Source organism: Pleurodeles waltl, chromosome 11 (genome assembly GCF_031143425.1).
Source record: "Pleurodeles waltl isolate 20211129_DDA chromosome 11, aPleWal1.hap1.20221129, whole genome shotgun sequence".
Lineage (NCBI taxonomy): Eukaryota > Metazoa > Chordata > Amphibia > Caudata > Salamandridae > Pleurodeles > Pleurodeles waltl.
Window position 1 is genome coordinate 738,518,463 of NC_090450.1, and position 27,512 is coordinate 738,545,974.

General features: G+C 44.0%; 1 protein-coding gene across 1 annotated transcript in view; it reads left to right on the forward strand.

Moving 5' to 3' along the window:
• Nucleotides 1-27,512, forward strand: part of LOC138266678 (uncharacterized) — a 100,665-nt gene that overhangs the window by 72,714 nt on the left and 439 nt on the right. The window lies entirely within an intron of this gene.

A 27,512-nucleotide genomic window follows, 5' to 3' on the forward strand; every position in this document is an offset into this window, starting at 1 on the left:
GGGTGCAACTGCACCCGTCGCACCCTTCCCACTCCGCCGGCTCCATTCGGAGCCGGCTTTCTCGTGGGAAGGGGTTTCCCGCTGGGCTGGCGGGCGGCCTTCTGGCGGTCGCCCGCCAGCCCAGCGGGAAACACAGAATCACCGCGGCCGTCTTCGGACCGCGGAGCGGTGTTCTGGCGGGGGAACTCTGGCGGGCGGCCTCCGCCGCCCGCCAGTGTTAGAATGACCCCCTAAGTCTCTTCCTACAACTAGTTGTAACTGTTGTCTAAACCTTACCGGCTTACTAGCAGTACCTCACCATAAACACAATAGTCAGAGGTGATTTGTAGTAGTCGCTTACGCATGGACTCAAAGTACAATATCTCAGGGTTGTCGTGGTTAAACGGAAATTACCCTTTTCTCACAGATTTATTATGTCTCATACAAACAAAGGCAATAACACAGATGCAGTAAAGTTATAATAGTTTTTATTCAACATAACTGCAATTTGTGATAAGTTGCATGAACTGCAATGATTAGGATAATGAATATACCAAGCAACAGTATTGTGAAGAGGAGAGTCATTGTTATAAAGACCCCCACCATTATGCAATATATGAAAGAAGTATATGTATATGCAAGAGATGGCACAAGCCCTAATACCTCAAGGAGAGCTGGGTTCGTTAAACCTAATCTGCCAAAGCCGTGTCCATGAGAGGAGCCCCCAACCCTCGTTACCTTGGAATGAGGTCTCTATTTCAGACTCCGCAGGGACACGAAGACTGGGTCAGTGTCAAGATGACTGCAGCATCGGTATCAGCGATGGTGGCGATGCCCTCTGGTCGGAATCCCTCTGATTATCTGTCTAAAAGTGTGTTGTATTTATACAGATCTACAAGGTCCCCCGACATAAGTGTTATTCATAACAATAGATAACAGGCATGCTTGGGACGGCAATTAATATCAACAATCCCTCGAAAGTATAGAGAGGGAAAATCCCTAAGTGTGAACGCCTACTGTATGTTTGTCTTTCGTGCTTGATCTTGACGCCTTGGCGCAGTGACACTGATAATAGAACCCATAACAAGTGGCCTAACTATAAACAAGGCCGCCATTTTAAAGGAAATAAATAATTAAATGGACTAAGACAGAGCAAGCTAAGTAGGTTAAAAGTCACTGGGTGACGGGGGCACGAGTTTACAAGCCGACGGCTAAGCTAACTCCTGTTATCCCGTTAAAACAAACTAGGATTCACTACACCCTCCCCCTTGCCGTAACAGGTATGATGAAGGTAAAGAAACCCAATCGCTAAAAAGCTGCTACTGAACTAAAAGCCAAAAAAACCTTAATGACAAAAAAAAAAATGCTGTGTGTTTAAAATTAGTTCAAAAAGCATTCAGAGATGTTAATATCAACCATGACAAGTATAGCAAACTTTTAGTATAATCGCTACTTCTTAGAACCGGGAACTGGCAAGCAAATTCATCAAATTATGTGCTATATGCAGGATCTTGAAGAATGTCATCGAAGTCACCATTCAAGGATCTCAAAAATGAGTCAACATCATCTGAAGTGAAATTGAGAGCTGGACGGACAAACAGATCCACAGAGCAGAAGTGAGCCATGGTCATCGGTGTATCGACACTCGCTGCAGTGTCCTCATCCATGTTAGATCGTATAACAGAAGGTTCATATGTGGCCTCGCGGAGCAACCGCAGTCTCAAGGGGCATGACCGTGTATGAACCCTCATCGGGGACATCAGCAGTTCGTGGTCCACAGGAGATGTCGGCGCAACAGCAAGAGAGACCATAGGCAGATGTTCAAAGAGACACCATATGCAGCGGAACACTGGTTGTACGCACCACAGTAGAGGCCGGAATGACAATGACCAGTCAAATTCCAGTTCCACCAGCAAAGGTGTACCGAAGATCCGAACCATGCGTTCACGGCACAGCGGTGTTGACGGGAGCGGCTCCATTGCTCTGTGTCGCTGGAAAAAAACAACCACCGCAAATCAGAAAAAATAGCAGTAGTAGTCCGCCAATTAAAGCCACAATAATTGGAAAGCCACCAAACACACTGGAAAGGAGAGAATGGATGGCTGATGGGATGACCCGGAGACAGTCTGGAAGATGGACACGAAACCAGACTCGACAGCCTTAAAGAAATGAACAATCCCAGTTGTGCTTGAAGCATTGAATATTCTGGACACCTACTCTCCAAAGTGTTTGGGGAAATCGGTATTTAAAAGGGATTGTATCTCGGCTGATGATCTCGCAACCTGGAGAGCATACGTCTCTTTTGCGGATGTCAAGGCGACCTGTTTTTTAAACAATAGCGCCTTCAGTCTACTCAACTTGTCATAGTTCACATTAATAGTATCAATGTGGGGCCACATTTCAGATACTTGTATCTCTCGTGTGGGGGGAAACAAAACATGGCCACAACACGTAACGACCTTCGTGACTGAGATTGCGTAGGCAATTCCAGGTCGCAAGCCGCAACAGCTGTCATCGCTCAGAAGAACATAACTCCCATTTGAAAGTACATGAAACACTGAACGAATCAAGGAGACAGGAGTACCCTTCAGAAAACAGGCCAAATTCGCGACCCCCGCATTGCAAAGACTGTCAAGAGACACCTGTTTGCATATCATGGAATGACGAACAGTAGTCTCACATTCACTTCCGCTAAGAAAGACCTCCTGTTCGCCGTTCAGACATCGATACTCAAAGGGCAACTCCCACTCTTCCTTAATAAAGCTATCTCCTAGCCGTTCATATCGTCCCACTGCAAGATGTTTCAGGCAGCTTGAGTAACGAAATGTTGAAAACGGTAAATTAATAATGCCGTGTAAGAGCCAGATAGTTGAAGGACTCTCTGCTACCGTGAAGGGCAACTTATCTAATTTTTCAACTTGAAGCAAGATGAAACGAGCCTCCCTTTTAGCCATTGTCTCTTGTTCCCTGGAAAAATGAAAAGCAGCGAATAGTTCACTCCCATTAATGTATTTCCATGGAATGTGGCCACTTCTCAGCGTCTGCAATGCCCAACTCAGCTGCATGATGGAACGCAGCTGTGTTTGCCCATGATATAACCGAGACAAATCAGTCTGAGTGATATCAATAGCAGATGACACTATATTCGACAGGGAATAAATCCTGTTGGATAGCGTGTTCATGCCATTGTCGACAACAGCCAATGTTTTTTCCAAATTCTCTCTATCAAGTTGCCGTAAACGTGCAGCAGCCTCAATTTGAGAACGTTTCCAAATTTCATTATACATGGCATATAAAAACCGTTTTGAGCGTTGTTTTCTAGGACCTAATAGGAAATCTTGTAGGTCTGTACTGTCAGAAAGAGTATTCAGGTGGTGTTTCACCGCTGTTAAGGTGTTCGTTTGTACCCATTGCTGGCACAGCTTACCCACACTGTATGTTGTAATTATACCATTATGCTGACCTGACAAAAAGCAAGGGTCTGGCCTATGAATGGAAAAAACCCCTGAAGAGTTAAAAAAACGCCTTTGACACTCATCAGTGTCGGTGGGCCATACCAACCATCCCCCGGGACGGGAAAGTGAAGAATTATAGGCACCAGCCTTAACCAATGCATCTAGCCTTTCCTCAGAAACATTTAAAAAGTGTTGCCAATCCATAAATTTTGTCGGTGTAGGAATACTGGGCGTGTTTAGATCCTTAATTTTTGCTAATCCTAGACATGATGTCTGCTCAACAGTGTCATTCAAAAAAATCATTTGCACAGGAATTAAGCAAGCTCGAAACAAAGCCTCTTTACCCTGTATCTGCCAATCCTGCATCCCCCATACACTCTTCAAATCGATAGTGTTCTTCCAATAGTCATAACCCTCAATCGAAAGTCGGGAAACAAAGGGATCTGAATAAATCAGTTTCATACCTGTTAGCAATAGTTTTCTAATGTGTGTCGTGGGTAATTTAAAATAATAAGATTCAGCTTTCTTTGTATCATGCCCAGAAAAGTATGTGAATTTGTCACTGTAATACTTTGGACTCCTCACCCGTGGTGTTGAACAATGTTCCCATTGTGTGTAGTTAAAGAGAGGCCTATATCTAGTTGCACGGTGCAGGTAGTGATGTCCCCAATTATTATAGCAGAACATTTCACCATAATTCATTGTAAAATCATATACATCATCACTTCCAAAAGCGGAGTAGTCCTTCATTTCAGTTAGCATGGAATCAACTGTTTGGACATCCCAATTATCAGAGACAACATTAGGTGTAATAACATCAGACATAGAAATTTTGAACACGTATGGTATTTGAATTACCTCTGTAGGCCCGTATATATCGAACGGAACTTTGTCCCAAACAATCCCATCAGAAATTGGAATAGCTGTAATATTGACAGGGGACAAATCACGTTGGACCTTATGTGATGAATGATGTGGTGTTAAAAGTACATCAACAGGCTCCACTGAGGAGCGATCAGCAATATAGTGACCATTAATTAGTAAAAAGAAAACAGTCACAAAACCAATCCATAAAAACAATGCAACAAATGTCAAACAGAACCAGAGATAGTTCCATGGATATATCAAATAGTTCTTTTTAAGCCATCGATAGAACTTGCTACCTCTGGAAAGTTTGTCAGTCTCAGTTGAGGATGAATCGGAAGAAAAATCATCAATGCCCACAAAATAGCCAGAGGAAGTCTCCGCAAACACAGGACTCATCGAATTCACATCCACTGTTCGTGGAGGTTCATGATAGATGACGTTACCAGTCGTGGAAGTGTTCATGTAAAATACAGCCAAATCCTGTAGCAGTGTGTTCTCCGAAATTGTTACTGGAACCAACAAAAGTTCATTTTCCGCCCTCCCCATGGTCGAGGAAGTCTCTGGAACAGCAGCTGATATAGTTGCATAGTCAGTAGTAGCGATGGTCATCCTACTATGTAGAGGGATGTCCTGTTGGGTAGTGAGAGGGGATCGGGAACTACCCAAGGGACCTCCTGGTCTACTGTGAAGAATCGGCCACATGGTGTAATTTGATGTCGTCAATGGAGATGAATCTGTTTGATTTAGAACCAGACAACGGCGGAAGGATGGTCCTGGTGCCTTTTATCCCCAAGACCGGTACAGGTGCTCTGTATGCAGGACCAAACTCTTTTTTCACAGCGATCTTCTCACGAACCAGATCCCCAAAGTTAGGAATCCAGCCAGTCGAAGTTTTCGCCAAGTCCCTTATTCCCAAGGTGGCAGCACTTGCAGAAGATTTATCATCACGGAATTGTTGAAGTTCCTGTAAAACAGCGAGACGTTCTTTTATGTCAAATGGTGTTTCTGCTGCCACCATACCAGGGGCATCGAGATCGGGAACATACATAGTTGTCCCAAAGAGAACCTCATATGGAGACTTTCCCCCCAAGGACCGTCTTGGCAGATTATTCAGTGCTCTCTGGACCCCATATAGGTGATGAAACCAACTGCGGCCTGAACCTAATACTCGAGCTGTTAAGGACTGCTTTAGATCACGATTCCGCCTCTCCACGACCGAATTTCCCTCGGGATGGTATGGTGAGGAGTAATGGAGTTCAACACCCGTCGTCCTCATGGTGTCCCTGAAAGCCTTAGAGGCAAATGCAGGGCCCTGGTCCGAATGGAATGCTGCAAACGCATATGTACCGGTAAAGATCAGCAAATCTTTTATAACAGTCCGGGTGTCAGCCGACCGCTGTGGCCATACCCACAGGAATCTAGAACAGGAATCTACAGCCACTAAAATGTATTTGTATGCACCATCAGGTTGCAAAGGACCACAATGGTCCAGGTACACACAATGGAGTAGTTTGTCTGACACTAAGAGAGATGTCTGTGGAGGGCGTCTGATATTCGAGCCCTTAATCTGCTGACAAATGTCACAGCAAAGGACATACTGTTTAGTCCGTCTGCATAGACCAGGCCACCAGTACCGTTGTTGTAGAATGGTGAAAGTGGCCTGTATACCAGCATGTGCAGAAGCGACACCCTCATGTGCAGCTGTAATTAGTTCCAATCTTTGGTCTTCATTTGGGATCACTCGATCACCAACATCAGGAATTGTTGCAAAAGCAACATTCTGTGCACTGATATGATAGGTATAGTTCGTAGGTTATCCTTTCGGAAGCGTCCTGCCTGCAGCCGAGGCTTTAACGGCAATCAGTATTTCATTATCCAGTCTCGTCCGAGAACGAGTCACTGCAGCCACAGAAGCCATAGCTACTGATGCTTTGGCTGCTTCGTCAGCCAATGTATTACCGGCAACATGTATTCCTACACGTTGGTGCCCTAATGTATGAGCTACATGGACACATGGCAGCTTATCCTTAAGATCAGCCACACTTCCCCACAACATTTTGTGTTTAATGGTGTTCCCTTTAGAATCTCTAAACCCGTTCAGTTTCCAATGATTAAGGTATTCATTGTATGACTGGACGCAGTAATACGAATCACAGACAATCAAAGTCTGTGTTCCTGGCTCTGAATGTTCGAGCGCTAGAAGAGCCTTAAGCTCGGCCAACTGGGCTGTGCAGTCCCCTAAGGTCTGAGTGTAGGTATTATGAGGATGGAAAACTCCGTCTTCCATTACCCCGCACACGGCTGCGCAAGCTGCCGAGTATTGATGTTTAGTACCCACAGCCGGTTGTGCTGATCCGTCAGTATAAATGATTGTATCATAACTGTCTATTGGCAATATGTGTAAGGGAGCAGGGTACTCCTGTTCATACTGGAGAAATTCCTGTGTCTGAAGTCTTGGGTCAAACACATAATCAACATCAGTGGCGGTCAGAGACGTTGCACACTGAATCCAGCGTGGATGCAATGCCTTAGCGTTTGGAACGCTCGCTTTAGTGACAGCCTCTAAGGCCGGAACCGGGGAGACAACAACAATGCGTTTCCCCTGGGCAAGCGGTCTCTCCTTTATGACGGCCATCTGAACTGCCGTCAGAATTTTCTCAGTAGGAGCAAAACGTTTCTCTGCATTGGAGTACAAATGTGATTTGTATGCTATTGGCACTGTGTCACCCTCATTAAAGGTGACATAGGTAAATCCTAGGGCACCAGCTATTATTCTGATGACCAAATTCGTTTTATTGTCCCGTGTGTACAAGTGTCTAGCTTCCAGCATGTCTCGTTGCATGTCCCTTAGGATGTGTGTGTGTTCAATTGTCCATCGCCTGCTAGAATAATTGGGCTGAATTAAGTCATATAGTGGCTTGACGCGTTCAGCATAATCAGGAATGTATGTTCTGCCAAAATTAAAGAAACCCAGTAATGACTGCAATTTCTTTAGCGTGTTCGGAGGCTGTAGCTGAGCACACTTCTCTAGGAAGTGCGGGGCCAGGCTCTTCCCCTCGTTTGATAGCTCATATCCCAGGAACAATACACTAAGAAAGGCAATTCTGCTTTTCTTAAAATTACATTTATATCCGTAGGCAGCAAATCACAGAATTATCCGATCGACCCTTGCAAGATGAATGTCAATGGTGTCATCAGTGAGATAGATATCATTCACATAGGATAATGCCTCGGAATCAAGCTCGTGCAAGATTGATGTGACACGGGCCGAAAACAGTCCTGGGCTGTTTTTATAACCTTGGGGTAAACGACAAAAGCGTTTCTGAGAACCAAAGGAAAATGCAATTAGGTCTCTACTTTCATGTGCTAAATTCTGGCAGGAAAATCCATTAGAGATATCCAATGTAGTTTTGTATTTTTTACGCACTATATTATTAATCAGAGCTGTGCTGTGTGAATTTTGTATAGCATAAGTGCGTGCATGACTATTCAAGTGCCTATAATCAACCACTATTCTATATGAATGATCAGGTTCCGCAACGGGAAATAGCGGATTATTCATTGCCGATGTACAGGGCTCAATTACTCTCTGATATTCAAGTTGTGACAGTATCTCCGTCACTGGAGCTTTTGCTTCATGTTTAACAGGGTATTGTGGCTGCGGGTGTGGTGTAGACCGAACGGGAATAACATGACAAGGAGAGTCCTTGTCCCATCCTACATGATTACGGTATAATGCAGGTGCCTGCGCTAAAGCCCATTCAGCAGCATAGGCTTGTTTGTCTGCCTCTGGAACAAGATCGGAGAAAGAAGGCAAAATGACATCTTCCCCATGTGGGAGCTTGCGGACATGTTCAGGTGGCCAGTCTCTCTCGGCCAACAGGATATCACTAGTAAGTTCATCCCAGAATATTACACTAATAATGCGTTCCACGTCTCCCTCTATCTGAAGTGTTAAATCATAAACCCGATCGGGTGGGAGAACGCGGCCATCCGCCGTCTCAACTGCGATGTAATCGCTAGTTGCTGTCACATCCAGATGATCTTTCAGACTCTGGTGACATATCGTGACCTCTGCCGCGCTGTCCAACAGAGTCACTGCCCATCTCTTGTTCCTCAACAGTGTTCTCAATACTATTGGCATTTTTAACGGTCAGTGCCGCCAACTTCTTCTTTTTAAATTGTGGCTTTTGCTGAGGAGTCTTTTCTTCTTTTTTAATGGTAGACTGCGGCGAGTCTTTCTTTTCTTTCACGTATTCCGGACGTCGATCTTGACGGCCCCCTCTCTCGCTACGTCTATCCGGTGCGTCCTGAAAGGAACGAGAAGGACGTGAATCAGTATATCTGTCTGGAGTTCTAATGTTATCCCTATTTCTGAGATTATACCTCCTTTCGGAGTACTCCGAATGTGGAGAATCAGCTCTTTTATTTCTCCTATCTTTGAAATCTTTTTGTTTGTCCCAGCGCTTTTTAGAGCCCTCTTGTGCTTGCTTTGTAACTTCCTTGTGGGTGGTACTCGGTATGTCCAATTTTTTAGGTTTGGCTCCCAGCCCATTCCGTCCTATACTAGTATAGGTATCAGATATTATTCTCGGCAGCTGTCTCTCTTGTTCCACATTTGGAGTTTCCCCGGAGACGCTGGCGTATTGCCAGTGCCACCGCTTCCTCTTTAATATTACTTAGTATTATCGAGGAGACGGCATCAAAGTTACGCATCAATTTCATCCCCAGATCCAGGACTGGTGCGGCCCCATGTTCATTTTGTATTTGTTTTAACACTTCCGGTAAATTGGCAAGTGTAGGGGTACCATGGGTGGTAGTATAAACGGCAGCGAAGACTGTACCCCAAGTGGCACATTCATCCACCAAGGGAACCATCCCAAACGGCAAGCACATAGTGAGCAATCTATGTTTGTCCTGTGGCCCCGTATGGGGCAACACAGCTTCCAGCTGATTTGTTTTCTGGGCAATCCAGAACGGTATTTTTTCCCGTTCCGTTGGCACTTTACCCATAATGGTATGCACTGTTTGTGGATTAATCCCGGTAGCCAATTGATATCCACCAGCTACTGGCGGTGCTGGACGCGCTGGGGTAGTATTCAATGTTCGCATCACGAACTGAACCAATCGTCTATAAAATGCCACTAATTCATTATATAATATTCGTAAATCTGCGAGTGGCATATTCTGTATGCCTGGGTGAGGTGTATATGTGGCAAACATAGGCCATGTAGGTCCCTCATTACTTAAAGGACCTAGCCTCACCCGTCTTAGTACATGTGGTAGGGCGCCTTCAAACCAGTTCTGGTGTTCTTGATATGTGAGTGATATTTCATGATACTGGTATGCTTCGTATCTTACGGGTACGTCCGCAATGTCATATGTGTGAAATGTGTGCGTCCGTTGGTCAGCCTCAGGAAAGGCAACCCAACAGTAAAATGTTTCTATTTGGTAGGCTTCACTTGCTTCTACAATCAGAGTAACTTCCCCGCCCTCTTCCGTAAGGCCATGCGCTATTAAATGTTGTGTAAGTGCATTTATAGCATTTGCAGGAATGTCTATGGTATTGGCCATATTTGTTGTTAGAGAAACGGAACACCAAAATAGGGGACGTTTTTTCCTTTTGTGAGTTCGAGCTCGAACAACCTACAGCCTAATCAGGTATTACCTTTTTGGCTGAGGAGGATTCTCCCAAAGACCACGGACGTCTCTGTATAATGGTACTGAGGGTACCTGTTATCTGTGAGACAGTGATAGTCAGGGTAACCGTAAATTAGTGCCTAAACACCATCGTTGGTGGCGCCATGTCGTAGTTTGGACTCTTGCTCTGAGCAAGACTGCTGGTCTCAGGATGACAGTACTTTCGTTTGTAGGTGACTAAGTCTCTTCCTACAACTAGTTGTAACTGTTGTCCAAACCTTACCGGCTTACTAGCAGTACCTCACCATAAACACAATAGTCAAAGGTGATTTGTAGCAGTCGCTTATGCATGGACTCAAAGTACAATATCTCAGGGTTGTCGTGGTTAAACGGAAATTACCCTTTTCTCACAGATTTATTATGTCTCATACAAACAAAGGCAATAACACAGATGCAGTAAAGTTATAATAGTTTTTATTCAACATAACTGCAATTTGTGATAAGTTGCATGAACTGCAATGATTAGGATAATGAATATACCAAGCAACAGTATTGTGAAGAGGAGAGTCATTGTTATAAAGACCCCCACCATTATGCAATATATGAAAGAAGTATATGTATATGTAAGAGATGGCACAAGCCCTAATACCTCAAGGAGAGCTGGGTTCGTTAAACCTAATCTGCCAAAGCCGTGTCCATGAGAGGAGCCCCCAACCCTCGTTACCTTGGAATGAGGTCTCTATTTCAGACTCCGCAGGGACACGAAGACTGGGTCAGTGTCAAGATGACTGCAGCATCGGTATCAGCGATGGTGGCGATGCCCTCTGGTCGGAATCCCTCTGATTATCTGTCTAAAAGTGTGTTGTATTTATACAGATCTACAAGGTCCCCCGACATAAGTGTTATTCATAACAATAGATAACAGGCATGCTTGGGACGGCAATTAATATCAACAATCCCTCGAAAGTATAGAGAGGGAAAATCCCTAAGTGTGAATGCCTACTGTATGTTTGTCTTTCGTGCTTGATCTTGACGCCTTGGCGCAGTGACACCGTTAATAGAACCCATAACAAGTGGCCTAACTATAAACAAGGCCGCCATTTTAAAGGAAATAAATAATTAAATGGACTAAGACAGAGCAAGCTAAGTAGGTTAAAAGTCACTGGGTGACGGGGGCACGAGTTTACAAGCCGACGGCTAAGCTAACTCCTGTTATCCTGTTAAAACAAACTAGGATTCACTACACCATCTACAGCAATTTTGCCCCCCAAACCACCAGCCTTGACCACCTTGCAACTCCGAAAGACGCAGCCCACAGCCACCTGATCACCGACTGGAAGATGCTAACAACTCTTGATACATTCGCCATCATGAGCTCAACCCACTCTGGATCACCCAACGACCCAGGCCCCCACTACATATTCAACCTGGGACAGAGTGTGATCAGTAGCGCCCTCACCCCCATCCTCAATGCCTCCATCACAGCGGCCACCAATCCCAACACCAGGAAGCACACAGATGTAAAACCACTCCTGAGAAAAACGCCCGCTGACCCCAGATCTACCACCTGATCTCGCTGCTACCTTGCCCTGCCAAAGTCCTAGATAGAGCCATCAACTGACAGCTCTCCAAACACCTACAAGAACATCATCTACTGGATGCCTCCCAAGCAGGTTTTGACGCCAACCACAGTACCAAGACCTTCCTGATCGTCACAGTGGCGGTGGAGAGAAAGCAACCCTAATCTTCCTCGACCTCTCAGTGACTTTCACCACACCCTCATTACCTTCCTCGCAATCCTCACAGGACGCACCCAAAGAGTCTGCCTGTCTCCCTATATCTCAGAACTCAAGAACATCAACTGCAGCGTCCCCGTGGGTCCTCTCTTAGCCCCACCCTGTTCAACACCTACATGACACCATTGGCAGACATCGTACACAGTCATGGACTCAACATCATCTCATACACTGACAACACGCAACTCATCCTCTCACTTTCTGAAGACCATGTCACTCAAGCTAATTTCAGCAATGCCATGACCACTGTTGCAGAGTGGATGAGATCCAACTACCTGAAACGGAACACAGACAAGACAGAAATGCACTCTAATTCAGAGTCACCAACCAGTTCCTTAGCTGTCTCCAAACTATACAGAACTCCACAGCAAGACTCATCTTGGATCTTCCCAGACACACCAGCATAACTCCACACCTCAGAAGCCTACACAGGCTGCCCATGGAAAAGAGATGCAAATTCAAGGTCCTGACCCCTGCCTTGAAAGCCCGCCACAACATCAGTCCCAAACACATCAACCACCATCTGACTTTCCACCAAGCCACCACCAAACTCCGGTCAGCTTCCTTAGTCCTCACACATGTCCTTCGAATCCACCGTTGTCGCAGCTGAGGCTGCTCTATCTCATACCTCACCTCCAAGATCTGGAATGACCTCCCCCTCAACCTCTGAACCACTCCTTCCCTCCCTGATTTCAGGAAGAAGCTCAAGACCTGGTTCTTCATCAACGAGATACCGCCAGCAGCGAACTGCACCCCCCAGCACCTAGATATCCCTCGGGGTGATAAGCCGCATTCTACAAATACTTATTGATTGATGGAGTTTCCTTGTATATCGGCTAAAAAACATAGGGCCTGATTTATGAAAAGTTAGCGCTGCCTTTGCGTCATTTTGTGACGCGAAAGCAGAGCAAACGTACAAAATCTAATTATATTTTGCAGGATTGCGCCACATTTGCATCAACAACTGATGCAAAGGCAGTGCTAACTTTTCATAAATCAGGCCCATCGGTTTTACAGGCCATTGAAATAAAGAGTATTCTAACTCCAGTCCCAGAATATTTGGGAGAAGTGGCGCTTTTCACAAAATAGTCCAGGAGGCTTATTTACTATTCTTACTCCAGTCTTTGAATATTTTGTGGAAGGTTAAAAATTATCCAGGTATATTAGAAGAGGGTTAAAAAGTGCTATTTTTTATATTGGTTGAAGTGCTGGCCTGTGAGTGCCACTCCAGGCAAAAAACGAGAATATTGCAAATTAACAGGGCCTCTTACAATTGCTGAAGATGTGCACAATATATTTTCGCAGTTCTGCTTTCACTACTTTCAGTTTCCAATCCTTCCAATATTTTCAGTCATATATCATGACTAAAGATGCACTTGGTGGGGACTAGGTGAAAAATGAAAACTTACACAGATTTCACAATCTTAGACAGCAGGTAGCAGAGCTTTGATGTGGTTAGTGACACAGACACAGGAGTTAATGCTTAGGTTCAAACATACGCCTACGTTTAGGCAAAGAATACCTTTCTCCTTCTCACAGTCCTCCATTTCCCATGTTGTTGACACTGGCTTTCCTTCCCTCTACTCAGGATCCTTTTTGCTTCCATCCTCCTGTACATGAAACATGGGCGAGGGGCAAGACCAGGTTTTGAAAAGGTACTTCCAACTTATGGGCAGCAGCGGTTGCTCAGATGCTGTGGCACCGACTCATGCAACCTCAGAGTTGATGGCCTACCCTTCTGTTGATGGCTTCCCACACTGTAATGTATACATGGTCTGTTAGTGGCTCTACATAGCTTGTGGTGACTCCCTTTTTCTCAGGCGGGTGATGGCAGTGGGAAGTGTGGCAAATGGAAAGCAGCTTGAAATCAACACGTAAAGTTGCAGGAAATCGCAAGCTTGCAATGTTTGTGTTCGGTTGTGTGGGAATGCAGCTGAAGACCTCTATTGACAACCATCTTAGCAGGAGAATGGAGTAGCCATTGCATCATGAGTACTCTTGTCACGTGTAGCTTTTGTTGGTGTTCAACCAATTTTCAAACGTTTTCCTCAAAATCTAGAGCTCTGCTGCCAACAAGCTCCACATTATTGACTACTATGTTCTGCTCTGTCCTATTTGTACAGATTGCTGTAATCATTTCTAATATAACAGTATACCACACTTGCCTGCATTTCATCAGCTTTGATAGAAGAGTTTGGAACCAAATTTAGTACATCCAATGTAGCAGCCACAGGGCCATATAAGGGTTAGCAAAAATGAGTGTTTTTTGGTACTCGCTAACTCTGGGCTGGATTCACAAAAGAAACTTACACTTTTGAGTAAGTTTGCTACTTTTCGGTATTCACAAACTGCACTTTTGTAGTAACTTTTTTAGTAACTTATACTTTTGTAGTAAGTCCAGTTCTAAACATGCTCGAGCATGTGTAATTCAACACCTTCCCATGGAAAATAACATAGGAAGGACCTTAAAATAAGACCCCATCGGAAATAATATTACATTAAATTATTTAAAATAGTTCAAAATATAAATACATGTAAATTAATGTTAACAATATATAAAAAAAAAGTAAAAAATGTTACTTATATTATTTTAATAACCTATCTAACAATACCTTTAACTCAGAATAATTGAATCAATGTTAATTAATACTATACATCACTTTAATAATTATTAATCCACAGCAAAAATATATATATGTATATTTTCATTTCATTTCGTTTATTTAAACTTCGGGACAATAATTGTAATTTATTATTTTTTCATTAATTAAAGTTTTAATTCAAAAATAACTTATTAGGGTTGTAGCATCTGACTAGATGAGGATACTAAAATGAAGGCACCCAATAAGTCTCTAAAAATGTCATTCACAAAGTCCTGAAAAGCGGCAGGAACACTGCCTAAATTAAGTGGCATGTTGAGATCCAATGAGAGTGAAATGTGGGGGAGAGGAAAGCATTGTTATCATTGGCATGCCAATTTCACCTGAACTTCCGAAAATTCAGTGGTTACTTTAGGGGCTTCTCCTTCTGCAGGGGCAGATGTCGCGCCAATCCAGCAACATACATAGATATTTCATGGCACTAGCGGCAGACTCAATGCCTCTAAGATAGTAACAGCATCAGTCTTTGTTATCTCTAGCCAGTACTTAAAAACCCCTTGTTTGCCCTGGAACAGGCATCTGGGCTGGCAGGGGGCTTGATAAGTCATTCTCTGTCTCATTGGCACTCAATGATGTTTAACCTGTAGCATGTCCAGATTGTCCAATTTGGTTATGCCTTTGCCTTTCTGGACACTTCTCACATTCCCCCTACTTTCATTCAAATGCTGGTGGACCACACCATTATCCTTTCAAAGGAAGTATTAATGTTGCACACCAATGGGGCTATCAAGCTTCTACATGAGATGGACCCGAAGAATGATATTGGACATTAGAGTTCTGAACTCATTCCTAAAAATTTAGGTTCTGTAGACCATAAGAATTTAATTGTATCCCTGGCCCTGCAGAAGGGTACAATCATCGCACAAGAAGTATCTCTGCATTTTGGGGGGATCAGACCATCTCCAGTTCACCGTCTTGCCTTTAGGTCTTACATCGGCCCCTTAGGGCTTTATGAAGGTAATTTCAGTGGTTGTGGCCTATCTTTGCAAGTCGGTGATGCATGTATTTCCTTACCCTCACAACTGACTGGTGAAAGCAGACTCTCCTCAGCTAGTCTCGCACCTACAGCAGAAAATTATGTTTTTTTTTTTTTCATCAACGGGTCCAAGTCTCATCTTTGACCTTCAAAGACGCTGGCATTTGTTAAGCCATCTTGAACATGGCTGCCTTGAAAGCTTTTTACCTGCTGGGCCTGAGACATTTTGCATTCTGATGGTTGGCCACTCCCAGTGGCACAAGCGGGCCCTTCAATGTAATTTATGCTTGCAGTGCGCTCAGCATTGGGAAATACTTTCACACAGTTTCCATGTTTCCGATGCTGCAACTCATGACCTCCAGTGTTATTTGATAGTCTGACCTGCAGCAAACCGTTCTTCGCACCCCCTCTGAAAGTCATAGACCATATTTATACTTTTTAGCGCCGCATTTGCGTCATTTTTTTACGCAAAAGCGGTGCAAACTTACAAAATGTATTTTTTACGTTTGTGCCGCTTTTGTGTCATAAAATGGCGCAAATGCAGCACTAAAAAAGTATAAATATGGGCCATAGTGTTTACTGCTGCATAATCACGGTTGAGGAGATCACCTTTATCAGGCTTCTGGACTCCAGAGGATTAGCACACCACAAATCTTCTGGAGCTGTGTGCTACGTGGCTTGAAAGGCCTTTCTGCCTTCCATCACGGGCAGTTCGTTCGAGGTGAAATAAGAAAATACAAAAGCCATGTGACACTGCAACAAGCAGGGTAGCCTGTGATCACAGCTCCTTAGTCTTGGAGGTATTGTTGCTGTGGTGCTGGCCAGCATTTTATGGGTTCTTCCTGACAATCATCTGGTGAATTCCTTCAACAACATAGCAGACAAACTAATCAGGCGTCATCTTGTTTTTCTTGAGTGACATCTGAACCTTGAGGCGGCACGTCACATTTTGGCTCAATGGGGAGTGCCCTTTGTACACTTTTGCCACCTGTGAAAATGCCCAGTACCAAGCTTTTTCCATTCTGGAGTTGCCCTCACAAGTGTCTCAAGAGGTGTGTTTCATCGTTGGTGGAAGTTTTTGGAAGGAACATATGTGACTGTTTTTTTTTTTCAAAGTGAATGCTCTCGAGTCCAAACTGACAAAATGTATTGAAACTGTTCATTGTGTAGCTTGCTCTATCTGTTTGCCAACCCTTGCACAGACTGGCCCCAAGCAAGCCCCTGCTCCTAAATTACCTGTTACTTTTTTCTGGGCATTAGAGGTGCTGCGAGATAGAATTGTGACTCTTATGGCCATTCTTTGAGGAAATCAACTGTGTCATGTTGCAGGGATGCAATGTTAGATTTTTTTCTAACCCAGCCGACTTGGGTTCATTAGGCCACACCTTTTGATATTGTACTTAAAAATGTTACTGTCTTATGTGTTACTTTAGGAGAAGACTTGTTTGAATTAAAAAAACAAGGTGATTCATTGGATGGCCGGATGTATGGGCTTTTGTCAGCAACTCTATGATGCCATTATTATGGTAAGATGGGTGTCTTGGGAAGGCAATGGTCCAAAGTTGTCTCTTAGACATTGTTTCATGGTGAATTTTAGAAATATCTTTTGGCCGGGAAATGTATTGTTTAACACTAGGCTAAATTGTGTTGCTGTGGGTCGCAGCAAAATGAAGGCATTTCCGTTGGGTATCTTCTACAGACCTGTTGACTGTTATAGATATGTTCCACTTGCACTTGAGAGAGAGGCCCTTTGGGAGGCTCCCCCTGTTAATATCACTACTTCTAAGTCTTTTGCACCTTTAGCCTCACTGGAAGAGAATGACTGACTCATGTTTAGAAATATTCATGAGAATGACTTGACGTGCCAATTGTGGTCTGCCAACCTTCGACTCCATTGTTTACTAGCTTTATTAGGGCCTAGTATAATTTATGAAGTTCCGAATTGCTCTTCATTTGATGTTGTTAAATTAATTGTTAAATTTGTCTCTAGGAATATGGCAGGCATTGGTTATAATCTGTATAATTTAGATTTGGTTGTACATGTTAGGTAGTTTGATCTTATTTGCCTACAGATAACTTAGGCTCCACTTGCCTTCCACATGGATGGCTGTCGAACATTTCACAACCTAGTCCTGCCCTCAAGGGTGTGCAGAGCCAAAGGAAAATTTGCCATTTTAGTCTTGGTCTTAAGCCAAGAAAAGGTTTTCTGGATTTCTTCTGTCTCTCAGTACTTCTAATTGTGACATATTGAATTCATGTGATAGTTTAACATCTTGGCGATGAATTTGTATAACACATTTGATCAACAGAATACGGACATTGTTAAGTCTCTTGAATATGACAAGAACAGATATACAAAGGAAAAATGGTGTAGTTGGTTTATTCTTTGGGCTGGCGATTTCACTGCCCATCTATGTAATCTGCCTTCTAACAGTGTGTGTAGTCTGTGATGCTAGTGAGAAGGATTGATCACACTTTAATCATGCCCCCTAAAGTGAAACTCTTCTGGTAAAATCCAATCATATTTTTGCACAGAATGCTTGTCCTTCTGTTCTCCTTTTCACACCTATGTTTACAGGTAGGTGAGCTGTAAGTACTGTTGACTTTATTTTATTCTTGGAGGATATATCCCCTTTTATGTCCAGTTTTTGTGTTGCTATAAATTGTCCAAGATATCATAACAGGGGTGTGGAATTTAATAAAATATCTACTTGTCCATGGGACAGGTTGCTTCTTAAATCTACATGTCCTGTAAAAGAATCTACTTGTCCCTTTAGTGCCATGTAATGCTGCAACAAATTATAGCAGTCATCTCATTCTCTAAGAGCTCTGATAATAGCCCCTCTGATTATGTTAGTGCTACTACTATAGTAGGGCTTGCATACTTACAATTTCAATCCTTACTATAGCAATTTCCCTATTTTACCACCGTTCCTCGGATATATATATTGGGACTGGAGAAAGTAGTAAGAAATAGTTTCAGGGCTGGAATACCTTTGAGTCTGCAAACCTACTAACTTGCGTTTTTTTAAATATTTTCACCAGCTCTCCTCTAATCTTTCCCCATAATGAGAAACGTTGGAAATGTACTCCTAACAATAGCAGAAGTAGAAGTTCTTCCAGGGTTGGGAAAAAAGTGGTTGGAGGGAAAGTGAACTTGTAAACGCTCAACAGATTTTCGCATGAGCAAATCTGCACATGCATATTTGCTCATGCTAAAATACAGTTCACAAATATTTTCTAGGAGTAGGATTTCCTGGTCTACTGCTGTAAGTTCTTGTGAATTCATGAAAACCACTAATGCAAAGACATACCATGGGTGCACATTTGTGACTTTCTTTAAGAATTGGGTCCCTAATTAGGTCTGGTGTTAACAAGGATGTTTCTATTAAACTTCTATTTCTTCCTATGTCTATCGGCTGGCTTTACTGTGGGTGATCGCATTCTGCTCTTCCACAAGGAGCATACTGGCACACAAAGTAGTTTTGTTCAGTGCCAGAAACTACTGTGGCAATCAGTGGCATAACGAAACTGGAAGGGGCCCCACTCCAGACTCACTTTAGGCAGGTGCTGTGCGAGGTAGCCTCCTGGACGGGGCCTCGGGCCTTTGTTACACCACTGGTGGCAATGTGTGCTTTTTGAGACCAAAACTTTTTTTCTTTTTGCCAGTGTTTGCTACAGTGCTGAGCGCCTGGCAGCTCTCACAACAATAAAGTGTTACAGAAGCCATGTCAAAACAAGACATGCATTGACGAAACCAAAAGACTCACAAAAATGTTGGATTGGTGAGCTTTGCCAGTGCTTGTTTATTTTCATGCTTCCCAAAATGATGTTGAAACTGGTTACACTGAGTTTCCATTAGGACTATTTTTGGGGAATACTAGCATGCCTCAATACATTTGACTAAATGACGCTTCAAAGAACTAGCACCTAAAATTTCATAGTAGCGAAACAATTGTTTTCCAACTTGCATTTTATTCTGAGCATTTTATTTTCAAAGAATCATCACTCTTGCTTACAAGCTTTTGCAAAAATTTGCATCTAATCAGAGAGCATTCTGGGAGCATTATACGTAGCCTCATATTGTTAACCTTTTTAAACGTGAACTTTTTTTTTTAGTGGAACCACTGTCAGTGGTGGTGTGACCTTAAAACGTTTCTTTACAGCGTTCACACGAATAATGAAGGCTTCTCATTAATGAACCATAAATACAAGTTGAACAGCATTAACATTAGCTTAACATACATATTACCTCAACTGCAGATTGTTTCCTTCTCTGTAAACTTGCAGCCAAAGGGTTTGTGCTGCAGGGGGTTGGGTCTACTTGTCCCAAGGACAAAATAAACATGAAAACTTGTTGCCGTTTACCCCAAACAAAATGTTCCGGTTGTCGGGCTATAGGAATTCCACATCCCTGCATAATCCATTATTAGTGTGGTTACGTACTATAGCAAGCCTTTGCACCTTATTGAGAAGATACCTGAGGTCAAATTAGTCAAATATAAAGCAGTGCTGTTGAAATGGTCAAAGGGCGATCCCACTCGCCTGCCCTCTCACCTGCTTTTCAAGAAAACAGCAGTCTGTATGAGCTGTTTAGATAAGGATGCATAAGCAAATAGCATTTTGAGCCTTTTGGCTGACTTTGTTGCTCAGTCAAGTCCTTGCTGATTATCTCTTTAGGTGCTTCTGGGGTTAATCTTAAAATATGGTTCGAGTCAGCCTGCTTCCTTGCACATAATAAGCTTATGCTCAGATTAAAAAAGGTACTTATAATTAAATCTGAGGTTCAGGCCTGCAGACAAGGGTAAAAAAACACGTCCTGTAGGCTAGCAAGGTGTGTATAAGAGAAGTGTGGGCATTGCTGATGGTAGGCAGTGTCACTAATGATAACTTTTGGAAGGTCATAAAAACCCTGTATTTTAATAAAATGCCTACTTTTAGCCTGGAAGCCCTGATACTGATGTCCAGGTGGATGTAGTAGGGTTCACACTCCCCCTTACTTAGATTCTCTCTTTTTGGGTACTTCAGGAGCTGTTATTGGCCAAGAGAGGTGTTAGCCTCAATCCACCCTCTAATCTTCAGGAGGTTATAACAACAATTAAAAAGGCCCATATGGTAAGGGCCCAGGCTGCTTGGATGATGTCCCCATGGATGGTTTTGATAATGACACTGATCTATGGGATCGAATCTTAAACAGTGATCTAAGGGTTGCTGTAGGGAGCAGTTTGCCGCTGTCGTCATCCCAGTCAAATCATCATCCCTATTTTTAAGACGGGAAACAGAAGGGATCCCAAGTGTTACTAACCTATTTCATTCTTGGATTCCACTGTTAATATAGTGGGCAGAATTCTTTAGGCAAGATAGGAAACTTGGGCCCAGCAGAATTCCATTCTATCTGAAGTCGAGAATGGTTTACAGCAAGGTCTGAACAACTAACGGACTTTAGGCACTAGTAGATGCCTTTTCCCTTTTTAAGCACAATTTGGATCTCAAGACAAACCTGAGTAAAATGTTTATTGTGAGCCAAATCTGGGATAACTCACCACCATCCTATCTGTTGTACATAGATTGGGTGTGTTCAGACTTTTACTTATCTGGGTACATGTGAATTCTGCTTTCATTTGGGTGCATTTTTATACTGTTAGTTATTAATAATTTGACAGGGCAAGTGAAACTGTTTTCGGGTTCACCTCAAACTTTGGTCAGAAACCCATTAAAGAGATGGGCACAGTACAGAAAGTTAGGGGCAGATTTATTAAAGGGTTGCATTGCTTTTGCTCCACTCAACGGGATGCAAGCATGACGCAACCCTTAAGAGCAATTTATCAAGCAACGCAAGGCCACCTTGCATGACGCTGTGTGGCTTGATAAATCCAGAGTAAAGCAATGCAGCGCAAATCATTGCATTGCGTTACCCTGCCCCAGGGAGGCATTTCGTAGGTGGTGCAAGGGTGTTCCCAGGCAACACCCATGGATTTTGACACATTCACAGATTTACGGTAAGCGGTAGACAAGGGAATGTGCCAAAACTGCTACGCCTCCCCAGGTGAGGCGTAATGAGGAGAAATATGTTTATTTCTCCTTGATTTTTCCTCTATCACACATTGAAAGAGGAAAAAGCCTCAAGGGATTGGTGATACCCCGAAACCGGTCCCAGGATGCTTGTTTCCAATCCAGGGAAGACTTGGCCTGGCAGTTTGGGCTGGACTGATTTGCATACGCATGGATCTAAACTGGTGTGGTGGGTAGATGTTCAGTATTGGGGATGAATGTTTGCATTGCTCAGCCTTCAGTCCATCATCTCTTCTTTTTGCTTGTATTGTAATCCAAGGCAATACATTTTTCTTAAAGTATCTGTATCTAAAACTCCCCACTCTGCCCTCCCAGCCATGAGTCGTGCCCAGTAGATGTCCATACGTCAAGTTGTTAAGTCTAGTCCATTATTGCCCCATCAGTATATGCAAATAACAGGGGGGACCAAAGTACACATCTAATGGTTGAGTCGGTTGTGTGCATAGTGCCAGGAAAATATTTGCGCTTACATCTACAGTTCTGGGGGAGGGGAGGTGTGCAGAGCCGGAGATCCTCCTGGGGATGTCGCTCATGATGGTAATTCTGAGTCCTTTAAACAACCCACAAGTGTTCCCCAAGCTCAAGCTGTTTCCAACGAACCTAAACTTCGTCTAGCTTCTCTCACCAGCACCTCCCCCTCATAACTAGCCCATTTCTCGAGTTCCTTACGCCACATGGCAACATTGGAACATTCCCTCGCCCCCCGGGGCCTTCCAATGTCTGGTAATTTCCCTTTTTTACAAATGTTAAGGCCAAGTCCTGGAATTTACTAGTGACCTTAATATTGGAGGTGTGTGGAAACCAGCTCAGCAAGCAGCGATCCAGGTAGCAGGGAACCTCCCTCGTGATAGTGTTAGCGATCACTGTTGTTATCTCTTCCCAGTAATCATTCAGCAAGGGGCAGTTCCACAGCATGTGCATAAGCTCTCCGCGACTTCTCTACATCACAGACATGCTGTGCCGGTGGTATTGAAGTATCCATTGATCACCTCAGGGGTTCAATACACCCTGTGTAGTATATGGAAGTTGAATAATTTGAATCAGGCATTCCTAAACACCTTTGGTACCCTCTCTAGGGCGGTCACCCATCCATCTTTGGGTATAGGAACCCCCAAGTCCTCCTTCCACCTTGTCTGCAGGGTGTCAAGGAGCATGTCTTACCTTATTGCTCTATAGAGGCATGTGACCACTCTGATGGTTCCTGATGACGAAATAATATATTGACAACTTATATGAGACCGTGGTTCCGTCGTGTCAGTTCCCCAGTGCTTGTGGAGCTCGTGCGTCATTGCCCTGTGGAGCAGGAAGTGGCCTTGTGGTAGATCGAATTCTGAGCGAAAGTTCTCAAACTGGAAAAGCTCTCAAGCCTGGAATAAGTCCCCAATTCTCAACACTTCTGCGGCAGGCCAATCCTTCCCAGTTACCGTCATGCTGTAGTGTTGTTAGCATAGTCATGGGTAGGTCAGGTGAATACAGGACTCACATTCATGTCTTCTGTAGGTATGTAATCCAGTAGCAACACATTACTCAAAATTTGTGGGTATCACTATCGAAAGGGTGCCCTGTTCTCATAAATACCGCTGATAATCTGTGAGGATCTGGGACAAACAGCCCCTTTACACGGTGCAGGGTTTGCCTGCCAGCCACCCATTGGTGAGCCACTGAAATTGCACTGCTAGGTAGTACAACTCGAACTGAGGTACAGCCATTCTGCCCTCATTACCAATGCGCTGCAATGTGGATAGTCCCACACTTCTGCAGTCTGATCCCCAAATGAATGCAGTGAATAGTGAATCTAGCTCCTGGAACATTGATTGAGGGATCCACGCCTGTGGCACTGCAAAGAGGTATAGTAGTTGGGGAGTGCCACCATCTTAAGCAGTGCTACTTGCCCCACTACCGATATGGTAAGCATCTTTCAGAAATCAGCCATCAGGGTTCTCCGAATGAGTACCATCTCTACATTCCTGTCCAGGACATCAGCCTGGTCATGAAAGATTTTGACCCCCCGGTATGGCAGGTATCGGATCTCCCACTGTAGTATCTCCAGTCCCTCAGGGGGATCGCAACCTGCCCCTATAGGGAACAGCCTTGACTTTGCCAATTAACTTTTAGGCCTGACAGTGAGCCAAACTCCGCTAGCAGGGCCCTGGCACTCCCCAGGTTTATCATTGAATTCCTAAGGAAGATTAGGAGATTGCATAAAGGGCAATGCGGTGGTAATGGTCGACAATCTTTTGGCCTGATATCTGTTTCCCATTCTTGCATGGCTGGCCAAAGGTTCTGTGGCCAGTGCAAAAAGTAAGGGCGACAGAGAGCACCCCTGCCTTGTCCTGCGCCCTACCTTATAGCTTTCGGATAGGGCCTGGTCCATGCAGACTCTGGCTGTGGGGGGTCTGTTTACAGCAGCCTGGTCCAAGCTAAGAAGATGCAACCTAGTGCAAAAGCTCCATTACGGCATAAAGAAAAAAACACTCTGAGCTGTCAAAGGATTTTTCTGTATCCACAGTGAACACCGCTGCTTCCCTACAGTCGCGTGTATCAGCCTCCATCAAAGTCAAGAGGCGCCTAATATTGAGCGCTGTGTTGTGGCCTGGGTTCAACCCTGCCTGGGCAGGGTGTACTAGCTTAGTCGTAAGTGGAAGGAGTCTGGTAGCCAAGACCCTGCTGAAGATCTTGTAGTCGATACTAAGCATCGACAATGGCTGAAAGGCTTTGCATTCTTGTGCCAGTCTTCCCAGTTTCAACAGTGGCAGTACTAATGCCTCAAGGTGGAGTTTGGTAGGTATCCTGTGTCTCTAGCTGCTTTGTACAGATCTACCAGCTTGTCTGTTCCAGATGTTTTGTCTCATGCTAAGCTCTTTTTTGCTGCTTGTATCTCCTGCAGGATTATGTCCCTACCCAGTCCGCTTCGTTTGTGATATTCAGGAAAGACAATGGTGCTAGGAGAGAATCAACTGCCTCTTAATTGTGGGCAGTGACACTAGTATATAAACAGGTGTAAAAGTGGCTGAAGTGGTGGTTGATCTCCTCTTGTCTATACAGCCGGGTCCCTCTCTCCACCCCGAGCTTCACTATTATCGATCCTCTTTTAGCCGGGTTAGCAACCCAGGCCAAGAGTAGACAGATCGATCATGCTTTGTTTGCACTTGCACCATATAATTCCTATAATCAATACACCTAAGCCTCTTGACTTGCCCCATCAGTCTCTTTTGAATATCTAGCAAGATTTGGTGTAAATCTGGGCGACCTTGCCTGCGTCTCCACCAAATTGCTCCATTGTCAAGACTTCCTATAGCAAAGTACCTTAGCCACCCACTGATTCAGCTAGGCATTTCCCCAGATCACTGCCTAGAAGGATTCCCACTCTATTTAGGGGGGAGGTTGCTGTGCCGTTTTGTCCACAAAATATTGTCTTATATTGTTCCCTATCACTTCTCGAAACATTAGATCTTCTAATGATTCAGGTTTCAATCTCTATTTGGGATAGAAGGCTTAGGACGCTCCCATTTCAGTTGAAGAAAGACCGGATTGTGGTCCGATACTGTTTACCCAGGTATTCTGCATCATGTACTAAGCTCTGAACATTGGGAGTGCAGAGGAATGTCTTGGCCTATGTATATTCGGTGGAGAGGCAAGAAAAAATAAGCGTCCTTTGCTTGTTGGTGCATCTGGCGCTCGGTGACTATTAACCCCCCCTTGGGTCTGCCAGTCCATGAATAGACAGGTTGTTCAGGTACCTGGTGAACGCCTCAACGGAGGGTGGTAGCGGTCAGTCAACATCGTGGTCCGCCACTCAATTAAAGTCTCCCCTAATGACTGTCGAATGGACCAGGTAAGGGGCTAAGGGCCCTGATAGACCCGCCAGGAAGGTTCCCTGTTCTGCATTGTAGACTTTTACAATTCCTTTGTTGCGGCCCTCTAGATGACCCCTCACCACCACATTTCTACTATCTGGGTCAATCAAGGCTCCCGTGTACTGAAAAGGGACCACTGCCCGTATCCAAATCAATGTTCTTCTAGCATAGGCTTAGTAAGTAGTATAGTAGGCCTGATCTCTTCACCTCATCTACAATGCTGGCCCCTCTTTGGCTGTAAGGTGTGTCTTTTGCAAAAATGCTATGTGGATTCGCCTCCTGTTTAGGTCGGAAAATACTTTTTAACGCTTTGTCATTGTGTGCATCCCTCTAATTTGTTCCAGGATAGGAACTTATAAGTCATGGGGGAAGCCATCTCTCAGAATTACACTCATGCAAGAGCAGCCATCCTTTGACTCCAACCCTACAGTGTGGCATTGTCATCAAGTGCTAGGGTGGGGATAAATAATCCAAAGGGTCATGACTCATTTTCTCCCTCCAATTCCCACTCCCCCGAACAAGTAGGCAGCGACCCCAAACCAACTTTCAACAAATCCACAATCGCTCGCGGGAAGTCACACGTGCTGTCCTGTGCGCCATATCAGGGTCCCCCCAACCAGCATCAAAAAGGAAAAGAGGAAACTTGTGCTTCAGGGGATTTAAACAGTCTCCCCATATCCCCCAGATTGCTCATTGTTTAAGCAACAACAATCAGCCATCACCCCGTACCAACACGATAGGTGTGTCAACTGATTTCATCAGTTATCCCAGGTGTGACTGCAGGCAGTTCTGTACTCGATACCCCAGATGAGATGGACCTGCAGTCTGAGTCTGAGTCCAACATGACCTCATCCTCCCCTGCCATTCTGTGATGCTGTCACTTGGGTCACTGGCTATCGTTCTTGTTGAGCTTCCTCTCTGGAAGGGGCTGCCTTGTTGTGGTTTTTGGGTCTGCGGTTTGATCTGGGCCTCCGAGATTGTCTCCCCTGGGATTTCCGTCCCAGTCCAGACTGTGGGTGCTGGTCGAGCCAGCTCCATACCTCTTGTGGGGTCAGGAAGAATTGCACCCCATCTGGTGTTGCTACCCTCAGCCGGGAAGGGAACATCATTGCATATTGTATTCCCAGCTGCCTGATTTTTTTTTTCGCATCCAGGCAGGTGGAGTGCTTTTTCTGCACTTCTCTGGAGAAGGAGCCTTATCTTTCTTTTGTGGTCAACGCCTAATAAAGATATTATTTAAGCCGTTATCGGCTTAATACCGTTCATTTTTGGTGTATTTTTCCAAGTGAGGTTCCTGGTAGGTGGAGCCTTCATCTTGCCCCTATGATAATCCGTCTGTCCAGCGCACTCTTCAGTTTATGTTTTTTATAAAATGTATTCAGCTTTCAGGAGATGGTATATTAGTCCGAGTAAGCGTATTTAATATGAGACAGTTGAGACCTGCCCTTGTGCTTTTACAGCGGCTCCTCTCTGATTAGCTGTGATGTTTTCTCAGAGTGCACACAAAATCAGGAAAATGTATAGCAATCTGATTATTAAGGTATTACGTGTTTTAAATGAGGAGCTGATTATTGGGGTTTAATTTTTTAGATGATAAATTATCCATTTATTTGTAATTTTTTATATGTTTGACTTCTTGTTTCGTGTAAATGTTACAGTCTTAAATACCCTGAATAAAGTGTTTAAAAAGTGTTTGGCATTTATGTTAAATCACCATTTTATTCACATTCCGAAACACTGTCTTCCGACTCATTCCAGAAACTTTAAACAATATATTGAGCTTGCAAAACAAACAAATCAAGTAGTTCGAATGGCTCATCCAGGCTGCATTAGTTACTAGTGTAGATGGTCCATTCTCTGGTGCACCTGTTCATACTAAGGCCCATATTTATACTTTTTTAGCGCCGCATTTGCGCCTCTTTTTGACGCAAAAGCGGTGCAAACTTACAAAATACAATTGTATTTTGTATGTTTGCGCCACTTTAAAAAAATGACACAAATGCAGACCTAAAAAAAGTATAAATATGGGCCTAAGTTTTCCATTCATCACTGTCGTGTTTGCAAATTATACAACTACATGTGCTCTCTCATGAGAGATACAACCCAGAGGTATGCCTGCTTTTTCTTCTCATCTACTTTTCCAGTGAAGGTTCCAGGTGGGCAATGGTGGCCTGATTCATAGAAGTGTTGTCTTGATCTGAATTAGTGCA